Source organism: Sturnus vulgaris, unplaced genomic scaffold (assembly GCF_052056855.1).
Source record: "Sturnus vulgaris isolate bStuVul1 unplaced genomic scaffold, bStuVul1.hap1 Scaffold_198, whole genome shotgun sequence".
In the NCBI taxonomy this organism is placed as follows: Eukaryota; Metazoa; Chordata; class Aves; order Passeriformes; family Sturnidae; genus Sturnus; species Sturnus vulgaris.
Genome location: NW_028276185.1, coordinates 3,627,656 through 3,644,966, shown reverse-complemented (window position 1 = coordinate 3,644,966; position 17,311 = coordinate 3,627,656).

Sequence of the window (17,311 nt, the reverse complement as noted above, 5' to 3'; positions counted from 1 at the left end):
ATTGACTCTCAAGCTGAGAACTAGAGATAACCAAAGTGAGGTCAAGCTTCCACCAGACAGCTCCAAGACTGCTTGAACTAACACTTTAAGGGGGAGTTTGAACCATATCAGCTATTAATGTAATTGTCCTGTTTTAATGGATGGAAATTACAAGCATCTGTTTAGGGAAAGTACACAAGGAACCGTAAGAGGTGCTGGGGTGGTTTCCTTGGGAACCAACAAGTGGAGTCACACAAGAAATTCAGGGCAAGACTGGGTTGGCCCCTGTGTTCCCCACTGAGAAGATTGTACAGCCCTGCTGTGGGCAGCAACCCTGTAGGCATGGTAAGGTGGGGGCAAAAAGGCCATACCAGACCTCTATCATTCCTCAATTGGTGTGTAACAGGTGAGATACACCTGCTATGGGCAGTAATGCCATCAGCATGGTAGGGGGCCATGCCAGGCCCCTGTGATTCCCAATTGTTCATTGCGAATAAGTGGGCCTAAGGAAAACCGGAGATTTTCCTGTTTCCACTGTCCTCACACACCTCAACAGACGCTAGTATGAAAAAACTCAGTTTTGAAAAGTAAGAGCGAATCATCAGAATTGAAAATAAGAGTCCATTGTTTAAGTCAAATAACTTATGAAAAAGAAAAAGGAGATTTGTTATAGATGAGAAACGTGATGGTTGGCTGTCACAATTGAAGGATAAATATTGTGCCTAAGTAAAGATAAGTTTTATGGATGTATAATGACGTTATTGTAATATATCCTCCCATAGTACTCTTTTCCCTCCCCCTTGTATTGTTGTCGTGACACGGCTTAGGTACTCGGGGCATCTGGGGAGGGCCATTGTCCTGGATTGGAAAGACAGGTGTGCTAGGGAAAGCAGGGCCTTCCCCTGAAATGAAGAAAATAAATCCTTCCCTCTGAATTAGTGTAACTTTGAAATTAAGAGGCTCACAGGCAAAGATATGGGGATAAGAAATAGCAGTTCTTTACTAGTCTATGTAACAAGGCAAACAAAACAACAACTATGGAATTAACAACAAACAGAACAGGCACCCAGTAACAGTTCTTTTGGTTGTGGACACCTTTTCCCTGTGGTGCAGATGCCGTCCCAGTTGGCAGTCAGTGCCAGCCGGCTCCCGGTGGGCAGGGGCAGACGCGGTGATCCCACGTGGCTGCAGGAGTGCTGGGGGCGATGGCAGCTGTGTCCCAGATGGGAAGGGATGGAGGAGAGACTCTGCTGACGAATCCTTGGAGCAGTGTCGGTCCCGGTGCTCCAACAGGATGCTGGAGATCCAGACTGAAGCAGGAGAGCGTCCGAGCAGGGGTGAGAGATCCAACACCAGAAGAGGCGTTGGGATGGTGGGGCGAGGTTTTCCAGAGGCCTTCCTGCTCCCAGAGCCATAAGCGAGTGAATTCCAGGAACTGCTCCCCCCCCATCTTTACCTGCCTCCAATCTCGCGGTCTTCCCCCCCTTCCCCCTACCTCACCCCTGCTCCACCGACGCCCTCCTCCAAGAGATACTCTCAAAAATCCAGGGAAGCTGAACCTCCCCCATCTCAAGGTCTCAGGGATCTAGCCATCAGTGCTCCTTAGTATGTCAATGGGAAAAAATTCCACAGGCAGAGAGGAAAGGAAAAAAACAACCCCCAACACCCGGCTTGTTCCTACACCTGACCTCCAGTGCAGATGTAAGAAAGGAGTCTCCAGCAATGGACGGCAGAGAAGGAGTTCAGCGACAAGACTTTGGGAGGGCCCAGGGGCATGAAAGGCAGAACATCCATTCTGTAGGTGAGCACGTGGGGGTTTAGTCCAGTGCTCCCAGTGCTGATTTTTCACCTTTCTCAGTCTGTTGTTGTATTTTTATGCTAAGATTTAATAAACCTCATAAAGTTTAAAAAAATGAGCGTCGTTTGTCCCACCCTGCACTGCCAAGGTAGGAGGTGCAGCTGGAAGCAGGGAGGGGTGAGGGAAAGCTGGTTTGAAGGGTTTTCATTTACTTCTCATTGTCCTGCTTTGAGTTTCTGCAGTTTCTGGCAGAAATCTCTCCCGTCCACTCATCCGCTGGGGTTTGGGGCAGTTTTCCCATTTTGGGGGAAATCAAAGCCATGCACTGATGCTCCTAATTAGGGGGTAGGAGAAGAGAGGCTCCAGGGCTTCCCGCTGAGCCAGAGCCAGCGAACACGCAGGGCTGGGAAAGGCGTGCCGGGAGCTGCGGAGAACTTTGTTTGTGTTTCCAGGCCAATGGCGGCTCGGCCCGGGCCCGTTCCAGGGCTGTTCCTCATCTCCGCCTTTGCCCTCCCACAGCCCGGGGGGCCCTGAGAGCGCGGGCCGAGGCTGGGCCGTGTGCAGAGCCCGGCCCTCGCTGCCATTGGCTGATTGTGGCAATGTCACTCCTGGTTGTCGCGCGCTGATTGGGCAGAGCAGCAAAGGCGCCATTGTGGCAGCGTCTGTGCGGGCCCGGCAGCGGCGGCAGCGGCCGGAGCCCGGGGAGGCGGCGGCGGAGCTCGGAGGCGGCCCCAGCGCAGGTGGGAGCCGCGCTCGGTTGTGCGGGGGCTCGGGGCTCACTGCGGGCCTCGGGGGCGGCAGGGGGCTCTGGCGGGTTGGTTGTGCCGGTGCCGGCCCGTGTTGGCGCTGGGCTGAGGGCGCTGCGGGAGCGGCTGCCCGCGGTCTCCTTCCCGCTGGGGCCTCGGCAGGAGCCGGTGCCGGAGCAGCGCTGGCTCGTCCCGGTTGCTGTGGGTGGCACAGAGGTGTCTGCCCTGTGCCCGGGGCTGTGCGGGAAAATTCCCGTGGCCAGAGGTTTGTGTATCCAAAGGAGACAGAGGAGTCCTGTAAAAGTGACTTTATTGGTGAACAAAGAGAGAGGCCATGCGGCATTTGCCATGCGGTCTCTAAAACGCCGCCTCCTTTTTATCCTCATTTTCCCGGCTGCATCTCCCTCCCCCTTTCCCCACTGGCTGAGGTACTTGGAAGGTTCAGAGTTCCTGATCCGCCTACTTCATGTCCTCATTAATATGCACTCCTACTACGATATTAATCTTACTGCTTTCAATCCCTCCTTCTCTCATTTTCTCAAGAATTGCCTTTACAAACTTTTAATTTCCATTGACTCAGTTTATTTTCCTGCATCCTATTTGGCACAAGGTGTCGTGCATGGTAAAAAGCTGAGAGTTGCTGCAGCACGTCAGAGGAGGAGCAGCATTCGTTCAAGCCATGGTCTGCCAGGGAACCACGAAAACGTGTCCCACTCCCATCCTTTCCCTGTTTGGACTGGTACATGAGCTACTTTCTTATTTCCTTTGTTATCTGTTTCATCACTTTTCGGTTATCATCTATTTGCAAACAGCAATTTGAATGATTTAATTTTCCACAAACTCTGCCTCTTTCTGTTAATAGATAATCTGATCCCATCTCATGGTGAAATGTGTCGTTCCTCATTTCAGTGGATTGTTTGCAGGAAGGTCAGGAGCTGGAGCTGTCTGGTTGGTTATTATTTCAAGGACAGTTTTTAACCTAATTATGCCACTCAAATTATGGATGGATTTTCTGTCTCGTGATATGAATTCATTATGCTTCTCAGGGGCTGGTCCATGGTGTTGTAGTATTTGTTTTGGTGGCCATTTGCCTTTTTCCCATATTTGGGTGCTCCCTCCAGGCAGGGCTGCATCAATTGACCACTTTTATCTTATTAAATCATCAAATACTTGGATCCCCAACTGGTTTCTCTGGATGATTCCCCCCCACACACACTATTTTTCATGAAGGTTGCTCAAAATCCTCCGTTTGCTGTTTCCCTTTGCAGCTTAACCAATTTCTGTTGCAGTCAGATATCCTCACTATGGGCTCTGCCTTTAGTTGTGCAAATTCCATCTGTGCAAGCAGGCAGAGCTTGGGGTGAGAGACAGAGGGAATCAGCCCAATTCCTCCCCCAGGCTAGAAGCGTTTTGTACATTGTGCACACATTGCCCTAGCAGTGTTAATTTGCATTTCTAAAGCTCCTCTCCTGGCTGCCTGGAACCTATGATTTTCTCCCAGAGCAGCCATTAGATGATTCATATGTGCGCCCTCACAATCTGCTTATTTTTTCTTTTCCTTTTTTTTTTTTTTTTTACACGGTTTTGTACTAACTGTTTATGTGTTAAAGCCTCACCATTAATACTCTTCTAGGTTTGCAAAATGCAACTTAAAGGTGAGCTTCTAAAGATCCATTCCGAAATTCTCCCATCATTAAGAGCCACCACAAATATATAGAAATATATTCTAGTGCAATCAAGTCTTTTCTGCCTCTTCTCCTAGGAGTAAAAATTGCTTGTCACACCCCTGGTCCAAACCTAACTGATAAAATAAAAGTAGGAATAATATGAAAAAATTTTCTAATTGTGTAATCTTGTCACTGAAACTGCAGGAAAAACAGAAACTCTTCAATAATGTCTTTAGTGTTAGAGTCAAGGCATTACTTGATTCTGGTCAGGATGAGCAACAGAAATCATTTCATCCACGCATAGCCCGGGTGTGCAGAGAAAATCATTCCATGAGATGTGAATTTTACGGGATTTTTCCTAAACGTTTTAGAGTCTGAACCCATTGAAATCCATTGGTTTAGTGTTTATTGGTTCCAGGTTGTGTAGTTCTTAGTGTTTGATTTCTGATTGCACACGGATTTCTCCTCTTCTGATGTTAATTAGATCCGCATTCCTGGATTTCCTTCTCAGCCTTTTCCAGACCAGGTGTCTCCATCTATGCCGGGGCAGTGTCTGGGGTGGGTGTTCCTTGATGTTTGCTGATGTTTCCTTGATGTTGTGTTGAATGTTGTTATCTTTGTTGGTATCTTTTGGGCTATTCCCAGTCTGTTGAGATGTTAAACTCATCTCTGTTGAGTGGTCTAACTTTCCAATTGAAAATCTTTTAAAATTTCTTTCCCGGGACAAGGGCAAACCGAGCCTGACTAGTAAAATGAAATATAAAAAAATTTAAAGCTGGTACATTTTCCAGCAATGGAATCGCAGGCAGCCCAGTGTGTGAGTGTAATTGAGAGGCAGAGTCCTGGGTGGATGCTGTGAACAGCAAAGTGCCAAGGCAGGCTCTGTGCCAGCCCAGCTTCCTGTGGCAGAGATTTCACAAGAGACAGGATTCTGGCCACAGACTGCTTGAAATATACATCCCTTATCTCCAGCCCGCACTAGGTGGAGAATTCCCAGGGTAAGGAATTGCAAAGATCCATTCCAAGGGAGATAATTGAATATCTGGCCTGGCTCTGGCCAAAGGTTATAATGGCCGGATGCTTGGCCTTCAGCCAAGGGCACACACTGACTCAGAAAACACTTCCTAAATGCAGCAACATGTTGCATATTCATAGACCTTCATGCATTATTCTGAATCATTCCCCTCCAACCTGTAAATCATTATTTTTTCCTTCCCTGGTTTTGGTGCCCCATAATTCCAAGAATGTGAAGAATTTACTGATTATCTTTATTACCATTCTCCAAGGTTGTTACATGAACCTAAGATTATTACATTATCCTGCAAGAAAAATATATTTATCACATAACTATTTATAACTTTTGTTTATTTATGTATATTTATTTGCATTTCTAAGTTTTGATAATTGCAGAACTAAGAGAAACTTTGTTCATATAGTAGTATTTTCCAGCATATGGCATCCATTTTAATATTTGCAAAAACTCAATAATATAATGTACACTTATAACACACATAGAATTTAAATTTCTTTTTCTCAGTCTGGAGGAGACATAGCTGGTGGTCCAATCATTTTGTTATTTTTCATTTTCTCAGGTTTTTTTCCTTTTCTCCTGTCCATAGCACAACACTGAGGATATTTGGATTTAAAAAGTCATACAATGTTGTGGCTAGAGCAGAGAATCTTCAATTCAGGTTCTCCAATTCCCTATTAATCCTCAGAATTCTTGCACCTCCTTTTCAGTCCTGGATTACTTCTGAGATTCCCTGATCCCTCTCTGGTCAATACACCACAAACCCTCAGTCAAAATATGTCCCAAATATTTAACCCTTTTCTCCACGATTTCCTCTTTTATTTCAAATACTCAAAGATGCTTTTTAGCCTGAACATTCAGCCATTTCACAGAGGCTTCTTCTACCACTTCTTGTCCTCCTGATTGCAGCAAGTCATCCACATCCTGCATTAACCCAATCCCTGGGAGTGGGGTAAATTCTTGTGATATTTTCTGCAAGGCTTGCCCCAATAAGGCTGGTGCTTCCGTGCATCCCTGCAGAAGGACCGTCTATGTCTTTCCTATTTTCCCTTCTACCTCTTGTTCCCCCTAAAAGGCAAAATCCAGTTTACCATCCTGTGTGAGTGGGCATCCCCAGAAAGCATCTTTGCCATCAAGGACTGAATGGTGTCAGTGTGAGGAGGGCACCTGGTTCAAGATGGTGTAAGGATCTGAGACTGTAGAGTGCCTAGGTTTAATAATCTCATTTATTATTCTTATGTCCTGCACCATTCTTTCGATTGCATCTGATTTTTTTGACTGGCAGGATAGGAGCATTACATGGAGAGATCCCTGGCTTCAAAAGCCCTGCCTTTAGCAGTGACTCAATAAGAGGCTATAAGCCTTTCCTTCCCTCCCTTGGAATAGGGTGTTGCTTATAGACACCGCTTGTCCTGGTTGCTTCAAAGAGCTTTGGAGAGGCTTCATATCTAATTTTCCCTATTTTTCTGGAGCTGCCCAAACATCTGAGTTAACTTCAGCTTAGGCCTTGCCAGACATTTGACACAAAGGCAAAACAGAATTTGACTCTGTACCACCTTTTACAATGTTCATTTGCATTTGAATTTAAGCCATCAAATCCCTTCTCAGTACATTACAATCACAATTAGGTGCAAATGAAAATTCTTGCATTTCAAACCCTCCCCTGGGTGCTGGAGCCCCCTTGTGCTCTGGGGTTCATCCCTCAGGGGCTGTAGAAACTCTGCCATGGCCTTTGCCTTCCCCTTGGCCTTTTCCTCCTCCCTTCTTGCATTCCCCTGCTGTGCCTTTGTGACCAAGTGCTCCAGGGGCTTCTTCTGCCCCTCCTGCAGCCCCCTCAGTGCCTGGGGGTGCTCATCCTCTGACAGCTGCTGAGCTTTCTGCTAAATCATTCCTTTCTGCACTGACCCAAACAGAATGCTTAAAAGCTAATCTGGATGCTTGCACGTCCAATCGCCATTTCCCAGCTGTTCCTTTGTCCTGCTGCTCCTTGTGCTGTGGCTGCCGTGGCCAGCCCGTATCCCAGAGCCGGTGCCTGTCCTGCCGCAGTGTCCAAACGCGGCCCCCCCGGCGGGCAGGGCCGGCAGCTCCACGGGGCCGGGCAGCGGCCGGGGCGTCCCGCAGCCTCCTGGGGGCCGGGGGCCACTGCCGGGCCTGCAATTGCCGGGGGGTGCTGGGCTCAGGCAGCGCCCGGCGCTGAGCCCCGGCTGCCCCACAGCCCCGGCCCGGCCCCGCAGCTCCCCACAGGCCCCCAGCCCGTGCTCCCGGTGCCGCCCCTCTGCGCCCGCTCCTGCCGCTGCCCAGCACAGAGAAACCCCCTGCAATCCTGACCTCCTTGTGTGCCTGTCCTGGCAACCGGGGATACAAAGGATCTGCAGCAGCTGGTGACTTCTGAGGATGAGAGCCTGCTGAAAACCATCCCCATCCTCAGTATTTTTCTCTTCCTCCTCTTTTCCATTATCCGTTTTCTTCCCACATAGATTCCTGCTGCTTCGTCTTGCCTGAACCATATTCCTGCACACTCCCCTTCACCCAAGCCCTTCTCATCACACAAACAGCATCCATCCTCTATTGTCTAAATCCATTGCGACTTCCCTTATTGCCCCCCTGGGTGTCCATGTCCGTGATTACCTCTGGGAGAATGTGCAAACTCCCTCCACATGCTGCCAAGGGACCCTTCAGAGATATTTTGGGATCATCATCCCTTTGGCCAGGAGCCCTTCCTGGCTTTCCCTTTCTACCCTCCATGGGTGCCCTGCCATGTTTAGTCCCCGAAGATGCCACTGTAGTCCCTGCTGAGATTTTCAGTGCTCTCTGGCTGCCGACTCTTCCCAGCCCCCCTGATCTGTCACTCGTCTGTCTCCTGGCCCCAGCGCCCCCCGGCAGGGGAATTTGGGGAGGTGGGAGGGGGGGAGCGCCAAGGCCGGCCCCCCCCGCGCTGTGGTGGCGGCAGCGGCTGCAGTGGGGAGCGAGTGCGGGCGGGAGCGGCCGAGAGCCCAGCGCTGCCCCAGCCCGAGCTGCCCCAGCTCCATCGCTGCCCCTGCGCTGGGATGCTGTGGGTTTGGGGGGAAGAGGGAGCCGGCAGTGGGTGCTGGGCCTGGGGGCAGCAGGAGAAGGGAAGGAGAAGCAGGGTTGAAGAACAAAATGGTCAAATAATGCATATGGGAGGAGCAGGTGGGATTGTGCATGAGAAGGAGGAATAGTAGGAGGAAGAGAAATGTGAGGAAAAGCAGGGACACAGGAGAAGGAGGAGCAGAAAAGAGAAGCAAGACAAGTTTCCATCCCTCCCTCTATCGACAGCCTCACCCCTGCAGCCCCAAGTTCATTGCCCCCCTCCAAATGCAGCAGGTGACCAGAGAGGGGGATCTATGATTTTCTGAAGGGTCAATCTTGGTGTTTGAAAGCTTTATTGGGGTAAAAGTTGCTGCTTTATTTCTTTTGCGGGGACTGAATCTTTGTATTTCAAGGGGATTTTGGCTGAATCTTGCTTTGTGGGGCGTTTTTGATGTGTATCTTGAGGTTTGGAGGATTTTGGGGCTGAATCTTGGTGTTTCAGAGGTTCTTAGAGACACAATATGGCCAGTAATTTTCTGGGATGAACTTGGGCAAAGGGGAACCGCCAGCTCAAGGCACTCCCCTCTTGTTTTTTCCCCAAACCAGGATTTTTCATTCCCAAGGCGTTGGCAGATGGAGGAGGAGGAAAAGCCCCGGAGATCTCTCTTGAGGAGGGGCTGCAAACCCATCCCAGAGAGCTGCGAGGAGGAAAGACCCTCCCTGAGCCGGGAAGGCGGCTGGAGATCCAGGCAGAGCTCAGAGCTGGTGGAGAAGCCTCCTGGAGGGGAGAAGCCCCACAAGTGCTTGGAATGTGGGAAGGGTTTCAAGTGGAGCTCCGAGCTAATCCGACACCAGATGATCCACACTGGGGAAAAGCCCTACGAGTGTGGGAAATGCAGGAAGAGCTTCAGGACTATTTCTTATCTGATGCATCACCAGGTGATCCACACTGGGGAACGGCCCTACACCTGCTTGGAATGTGGGAAGAGCTTTGGGTGGATCTCTGCCCTGAAATACCACCAGCGCATCCACACCGGGGAGAGGCCCTACGAGTGTCCCCAGTGTGGGAAGAGGTTTCACACCAGCTCCGATCGCCTCAGACATGAGCGGATTCACACAGAGGAGAGGCCCTTCCGCTGCCCCGACTGCGGGAAGGGATTCAACCGCAACTCCACCCTCACTGTCCACCGGCGCATCCACACTGGGGAGAGGCCCTACGAGTGCCCTGAGTGTGGGAAGGGCTTTTCTGACAGATCAACCTTTACCAGACACCAACGGAGTCACCACTAAGGGAAGCCTTGCGAGTGCCCCGAGGGTGGGAAGAGCTTCGTGTTCTGCTCCAGCTCCATCTCCCATGGGAGGATCGGTGTTGGATGATCCCCAGTGACCCCCGTTGGGCAGAGCCCTGGTGATCCGTGGTCCTGGTGATCCCTGATGTGCGGAAGGAAGGTGTTGGAGAGATTTCTCTCCCTTTTCCTTGTGCTGCTGTGATTTGGTTGGTAATAAATTCCCTCGCTGTGCCCAGGCTGGCTCTGTTGTTCCCGTGCCGGTGCTCGGGGCGGGATCTCTCCTGTTCCTTCTCTCAACTCCCGGGCCTCTCCTCAGCCAATCAGAGAATGCGATGAAGAAGATTCAGCCAATCAGAGAGAGGAGCTGTGATGACTCACCGGTTGCCGGGCAGACCCGCAGCACCCAGTGTTCCCCACCTGGACCCCGCCCTCCCCGCCCAGTCACGATCCCCCCGCGGGGTCCCCCCAAGTCCTTTCCTAGTACCCCCCACTAAATGAACTGGGTGTAACTGGGAAGCTTTACTGGGAACACTGGGAGCAGCTGGGCTTAGGCAGAGTTCCAGCAGGGCTGGGGGAGACACACTACCCTCCCAAAATCAGTGTGTGGATGGATCAGGGGGTCCTGGCCTTCCGTAAGTTCATGGGGAGGGGCTGCGGCCGCTGCCGGCTCAGGAGCTCTGTGGGCAGAGAAAAGGGGGTGACACCCGGCTGGAGGTCCCCAGGAGGAGCACACCTACTCTGGGGGCGGGGGAATATGAACCCGGGGTCCCCCCCTCACCTTCTTGCACAGGTAGAAGCCGAGCCCCAGCGCCAGGAAGACGAAGCCCAACACGGAGCCACCAATCTCCGTCAGCACATTGCTGTGAGCGGCGTCTGGCATCATCTCTGGGGCATCACAGGGGTCAGGGCCACCCAAAACCTCTCACGGACATTTCAAGCCTCTCCAAGAATCCTCCAAATCTCCCCTAGCCCACCTGGGGCTCCCTAAAACTTCTTCTAATTCTTCTAATCTCTTCCTGGCTTCCTTGGGACCCACCAAACCCCTCCTGTCCCTTTCAAAATGCCATAACTCCCTCTCATTTGCCCCCCACTGCCCCAGGACCCCCACACCATCTCCCAATCCCTTCCCAGCCACACTAGAACTCACCAAGATCCTCCCAGTCTCTTTCCAACACAATCAACCTCATTCCAAACCCTGCTTTCCAATCCCTGATATTTTTCCAGCTCCTCCACGCTCACTCAAATCCTTCCCAGTTATACCCAGCACCCCCAGACACCCTCCCAGTGCTCTCCAGGACCCCTAGAACCGCATCCCACCCTCCCCAGCATCCTTCAAACTCCTTCTCAGCCATCCTAGACCGCCGATCCATTCTCCTGTTTTAATCCAGGCTATCTCAAACTCCCTCCCAGTTACTCCCAGCACACGTCAATCCCTCTCCCAGCTCCCCCAGTGCCTCCCCCACGCCCCTCACACTGTGGGGTCCGGGCCGTGCTCCAGGCTGATGTGCTCCACCTGGAGCTGGAGCTGACCCCGTGCCGGGGGGATTTCCAGCAGCACCAGGAGCTGGTAGAAATCCAGTCCCCATTAGGGACCAGATTGGTGGCCACCACATGCCCCGAGAGCTCCTGCTGGCCCTGGAACCATCTCAGCTGGATCTCGGCAAGGCAGAAATCCATCACGGAGCAGAGCAGGCATCTGGGGCTGGGCTGGGAGCTCGAGGGCCACAGTGAGATGGGCACTGGGGAGCGCTGGGAGAGAGCGGGGACACACTGGGATCAGCTGGGGTGGGGACTAGGAGAAATGGAAGAGGGCTGTTGTGGAAGTGAGAGGGACTGGGGATGAAAGTGGAGAAAGTGGGGGAACACTGGGAGAGAGTGGAGTGGATTGGGGAACGGGAGAAAGAGTGGAGGTTCGGGATTGGACTGAAAAGGACTTGGAACAGACTGGGAGGGATTGGGAGTGCACTGGGAGAGAGGGTGGAGGTCTGGGAGTGGAATGCGAATGGAATGGCTGTGGACTGAGAGGAATTGGGAGGGACTCTGGTGACACTGGGAGGGACCGTGAGGACACTGGAAGAGACTGGGATGGACTGGGAGAGCCACCGGAGTTACTTGGGGTGGGGGGGCAGGAGGCCCCGGGGTGGGCACAAGAAGGGCTGACGTGTCTCGAGTGATTCCCAGGGAGGTTTTGAGGGGCTCCAGGGTCATTCCCAGGGCAGGGCCCGAGGGGACACGCTCTGCCCCACGCTCACCTCTGCGCTCCACGAGGAACGGGCTGGACAACTCGTAGTTGTGCCGGCAGTGCCTGTCCACCGCAGCCCGTCTGTACTCCATCCATTGCGGGTCGCTGTTCCAGTGCCTGGCAGCCTCGTCCCCAAAGGAGGTGTCCCCACGTGCAGCCCCACATCGCTGCCCAAGTGCAGGAACTGCTCCCGGTTGGAGATGTTCCTCTCCACGAACCTCAGCCGGTCGGTGCCGTGAATGAAGTGACACTCGGACTAAACCATCTCCTGGAACAGCGCTGTGTGTGCAGGACACAGGTCCGGGGGTGTCCCCCCAGCAGCCCACAGTAGCCAAGAGCTCCGGGGCCCAGCCACACGCCCCATGGCCAGCGCCGGGCAGGGTCTGACACCTCCCCCCTGATGGAACCCTGGAAACTGAGGGGTTTGGGCTTTCTGTGCTGACAGGCACTGACCCCCAGGAAAACACTGCTTTTGACCTGAGGCCGTGAAGAAGCTTTCCAGAATTGTGTGATAGAACTGAAATCACTGGTGTGTAGTTTGAATAGAAGTGTGTAATGTTCCATGGTGGAAAATTTAGAATTTGTGGTTTTAGAATATATTAATATATATAAAACAAGATGGAGGTTTTAGGGTGGAGTTTTCTTTCTTTTTCACCTTCTTCACGGGTCTAGGTGGTACTTTTGCAATTGGATAGAAAATTCTACATTGCAGGTCACAGGTGATTGGTTGTTGGGTTAAAAGTAAAAAGAATTTAGGTGTCTGTTCTTAATTGGACAAATTGGCCCTTAAAAGGCCTTGTGGAGAGAGAGATACGTGTCCATTTTTAGCCTGTTAGCTGTAAGTGCTGTAGAACTCACTGTAATATAGATAAGAATTAATAAATATCTGAGTCCGAACACGAAATTCCGTCTGTCGAGCATTTAATCCTGACTGTAGAAGAACACAAAAGAAGATAAAACGCGATACCCCCCTCCCCCAAATTCTCCTGGCGGGGGGCGCTGGGGGCGGGGCGCGGGTGGAGTCCAGGTGAGGAGCTCTGGGCGCTCTGGGACTGCCTGAGGAGTCATCAGCGCCGCGCGCTCTCATTGGCTCAATTATTTTGGTGCCTTCTCTGATTGGCTGAGGAGAGGTCCGGGAGTTGAGAGGAGGACCGGGAGAGATCCTGCCCCAGGCTAGCGGTGGAAGAACATCCAATTAACAAGGCATGCAGATCATTTCCCAGCGGTGCCCACACTCCTGTAGGAACTAAATGCACCGAGGATCTCACGAGGGTCACCAACTCTCTGGCGGCCAAATCCAGCCCTGCGCTCCCTGCGGGTGCGGGCACTCTGGGAAGGGCTCAGCTGCGGGTCAGATGGCCGGAGAGTGGCTTGGTGGTCACCTCGTGTGTGAGGCAGTGATGGGCTGGGGAGATGGGTGGACACTGCAGATAATCACTTCCAAGCAAAAATCATTCCAGGAAGGAGTAACAGCTTCTGACAGAGACCAAGTGTTGCCACCAGGTGCTCCTGCCAACAGCCGCCTGCAGAAAGGAGCACACACACCAATGCACGTGGGCTTTGGCTGTCCTCTGGCAGAGAAGTCCCCAGGGGACACAGGTCTCTGTGGCAGGAGCAGGCACCAGCATTGGCAGGCCTTGGGGGCGGCAGGTCTCCTTTGGCAGGGACTCTGCCACACCTGCTGATTTCACTGCTCCCAGGACTCAGAGCAGCATTCGTGCCCTGGGCCATACGTCCCGTGCCTGTGTCACACTCCTGTGTGTGTGACAGCCACCCAGCACCGGGTCTTGTCCCAGAGAGGCCCTGGCAGCTGCTGTGGAAGGCCCCGATGCCCTTCCTGCTGCAGCTGCTTCGGCAACCGTGGGGGCTCCTTCTGCTGCCCTGAGCAGGCAGAGCAGAGGAGCATCTGCTTGTTGTTTGAGCCATTCCTAAAATTCCTGTTGGGCTGTCCTCGAACCTTGGGGGAACGTCTTCCTTGCAAGCTGGGCCACTTTGGGGGGAGGGTGGGGCTGTCCCCAGGGCACGTGGAGGTGTGTCCTAGGGCTCTTTGTGACACAGTGCACCGTGGTCACCGTGCAATAGGAAAGGGACAGAGCGTACAAGGGTGACCCTTTGTGACACGTCGTGACATAGGTGCTGGAGGTGACACGGCCACACCACAGTGCTCGGTGCACTCGTCGGGACAGGACGGAGAGAGCGGTGCTGTGAGGAGCCCCCACACAGCCAGCTTGTTCCCTACTGACCCGGAGCTTTTCCAAAGCGTTTCCTCTGCAGGTGACCTCGAGGACAGACTGCAGGACACGGTGTCCTGTAGCCTTCCCAAGGCTTCTCTGTTGCAGCTGCCTACAAGGCACAACTGCAGCACTTGCTCATCTGGAGCTTTTCCAAGACATCTCTCCTGCAAGCAGTCCCAACTCCAAACAGTGACATGGAGCAGACACCACCCAGAGTGCCCAAGCTGGCCTGGGTGAAGGAGGAGGAGGAGGCTGCAGCTCCCTCAGCACAGCAGCCTGAAGAGCTGGAGCAGATCCAGCTTCTGCAGGAGGGTGAGTAGCAGAGCTGGGCCACAGGGCTGGTGCCTGCAGCCAGCTTAGCCCCATCCCATCCCATCCCATCCCATCCCACATGCCCATGGATAGGACAGAAGAGGAGCTGGGGCTGAACCCCCTGGCAGCCACACCCCATCCCTGGAGCATCCCAGGGCTGTCCTTGCCTGGGATTGCAGGGCTGGCCTGTGTTCTCCGGCCTCTCCCACAGCCCCTCAGCCCTGGCTGCGCTCGCTCTTTGCCAGGTGCCGCCATGGACCCGACACAAGAGCAGGACCCTGCCCGTGGCCGCTTCCGCAGAACAGCGCAGGTACTGCAGCCATCCCCACCTGGGCTGGGCCTGCTGGCACTGCTCAGCCCAGCACCGTGCTTGGAGCACTCCATGGATTCTCCCTCTGTTCCTGCCCTTCTCCTGCAGATGATCTATGAATTCATCATGTGCATTTGGCGGGAAGAGACCACCGGTGTGGGCACTGGGCTCTTGGCAAACTTTCCCCTCTTCACTGCTGAGACCGGGGCTGCCATGCTGGATTTGCTTGTGGAGAAGGGTGTCTCCAATCCAAAGCAAGTAAGCAGCCTGTGGCCAGGGCTTGATCACCCCAGATATTGTGTGGCCCCTCAAGCCAGCTCTGCTGGGTTCCTTCAGTCTTTGAGGCCCAGACCAATAGGGTGGGAAGGGCAGCACTTCTCAGGGGAAGCTGGGGAACCTGCTGCTCGGGCAGGTGTCCAAGTCTCCCCGGGCCTTCTGCAGGTGCCAGCCATGGTGAGGTACATCCACAAGTGGCTCACGGCCAATGAGTCTGCTGGGCACAGGCTGGACAAGGCCCTTCTGGAGCTGACCAGGGAATACCCCTGCGATGTGCTGATGACTCTCTTGCGCTGGGCCCCATCGGGTGACAGGTACGGCAGCCCCACCTGCCTTGAGGGTTTAGGGTTCCCCGGCCCGTTACCCTGTAGAGCCTGTCCCTGGTGACTGCCAGACAGGGGGACAGTTCCAGGAGCCTCTGGCTCCTCCGTTTGCCAGTGCTGCCATGTCAGCCCCTGAGCGTGCTGCCACGCTCCCACCCTGCCCCTCAAGATGCCTGCACCCCCGTGGGCTGGCTGGGTGCTGCCAGCGAGGGCCAGTGGGCAGAGGCAGGGCTGACGGCCAGCGCGGGCCCCTGCAGCAGCCCAGGCCACAGTGCTGTGGCCCAGACCCCCCTGACACAGAGCTCTGACCCCACAGAGCTGCTACGGCCATGTGGGGAGTGATCATGTCCTCCACTGGGACTGCGGAGCCGGCGCTGCAGATACTCCTCAATGTGCTGAACGCCTGGCCAGTGGACAGTGTGTACACCTCCGATGGGGACAGCACAGGAGTCTTTGCCCTGGCTGTGAGTTCCTGCAACTGACCTTGGCTTGCCCCTAGGCCACCTCTCCAGCAGCTAGCTCTCTGTCCTCCCCCCAGCTGCATCTCTCTGCCTCAGGCACTGGGGTGAAACCTGCCTTAGGGGCAAGGTTCAGGGGCACCAGGCTGGGTGACCCCGAGGTGTCTTCCCCGGCCTCTCCCTGGCATGCTCGGGCCCTGCCACACGGATGTCTTGGCACTGAGTGTTGTCTCTGGGTGGTTCATTTTTTGCAGGCAACCGTGACACTGTGGAGGGTCTTCAACCTGACCTGGTGCCCACCTATAGTGTTGGAGTATTTTCCCCGTCTCTTTCTGTGTCTGCTCTTCCAAGTTTACATCAGCGCACTGGATACGCCAGAGGAGGTTGATACCTTCTGGAAGGGGTGCCAGGAGCAACTGGGCCTTGCCACCAACCCCCAAAGGTGCTCCATCCCAGTCCTCCCAGTCTCCCCATCCCTTCCAAGGCAGGAGCCAGGGCTGCCAGCATGACCTGGGCTTTGCTCTGCACACAGGTTTGCAGTGCAGACCCTGAAGGTCCTGCTCTGCCGAGTGCAGTGTGAGCGTGTTGTGGTAGCCATGGAAGGCAAGGCTGGCTGGGACACGCTGCTCTGTACTGACACCCACCACTATGCAGTGGGACTCCTGGCCAGGTGAGACCCCCTTCTCCCTGCTGCCCCCGGCACTTGTGCCCAGGGTGCCCCACACAGTTCCCATGGGCAGGGGTGAGAGGGCTCTTTCAGAAAGAGACGGACGAGCAGACTGGAAAAGGCTGGCACAGGAGGGTGCCCGGGAACAGCCGCCTCCCAAAGTGCCCACGGGGTGCTTGGGTAAAGACCAGAGCTCCGTGGGTCACTCCTGGGAGAGCTTTGCCCTCCCGGCTCAGGGGCAATGATGCGTTTTCCCCCCACCAGGGAGATGCGCTGTGTCTCCATGATCTGGTGTTGCAGCATCATCTCCTGGCTCTTGGAGCTCCTCAGCCAAGACATTTCAGACTGGCAGCTGCCCGCCATGGCGTTCCTTGTGGAGGTGAGCCCCATGGGCAGCACAGCTGAGCTGCCTCCCACCTCTCTGCCCTCTCACAGCCGCAGCTGCCTGGGACGGTGCCCGTGCCCTGTGCTGCTGCCTTGGCTCAGGCCTGTGCAGTTCTGAGCTCCTGCCAGCTGGGCACCCCGGTCACTGCTTTGTGCCTTTCAGGTCCTGGACCTCCTGGACATCAAAGAATGGGGTGACAGCGTCCTGGAGATCATGGCAAGGCGCCTGCAGAGCACGTCCAGGGAGATGCGTCGCCTGGTGCTCAGAGGCCTCGTGCAGCTCAGCAAGGACCCCTCGATGGTGAGAAGACAGCAGCGGCTGAAGCTGTGCTGGCAGCGTGGGGCTGGGGAAAGCAGCCCCTTGGGTTTGGCTGGGCTTTGGGAGCTGTGGCAGCTGCTCCCAGCTCTCCTGCGTTGCTGTTCAGCTGCCCGAGTGCTTCAGGACAGGCCTTCGGCCCCTGGGCTCCACGGCAGCAGCAGCAGCAGCGTGGGCTTGCCCTGCCTTGTCTTCCATGCAGAACATTAGAATGTACAGCCTGACAGAA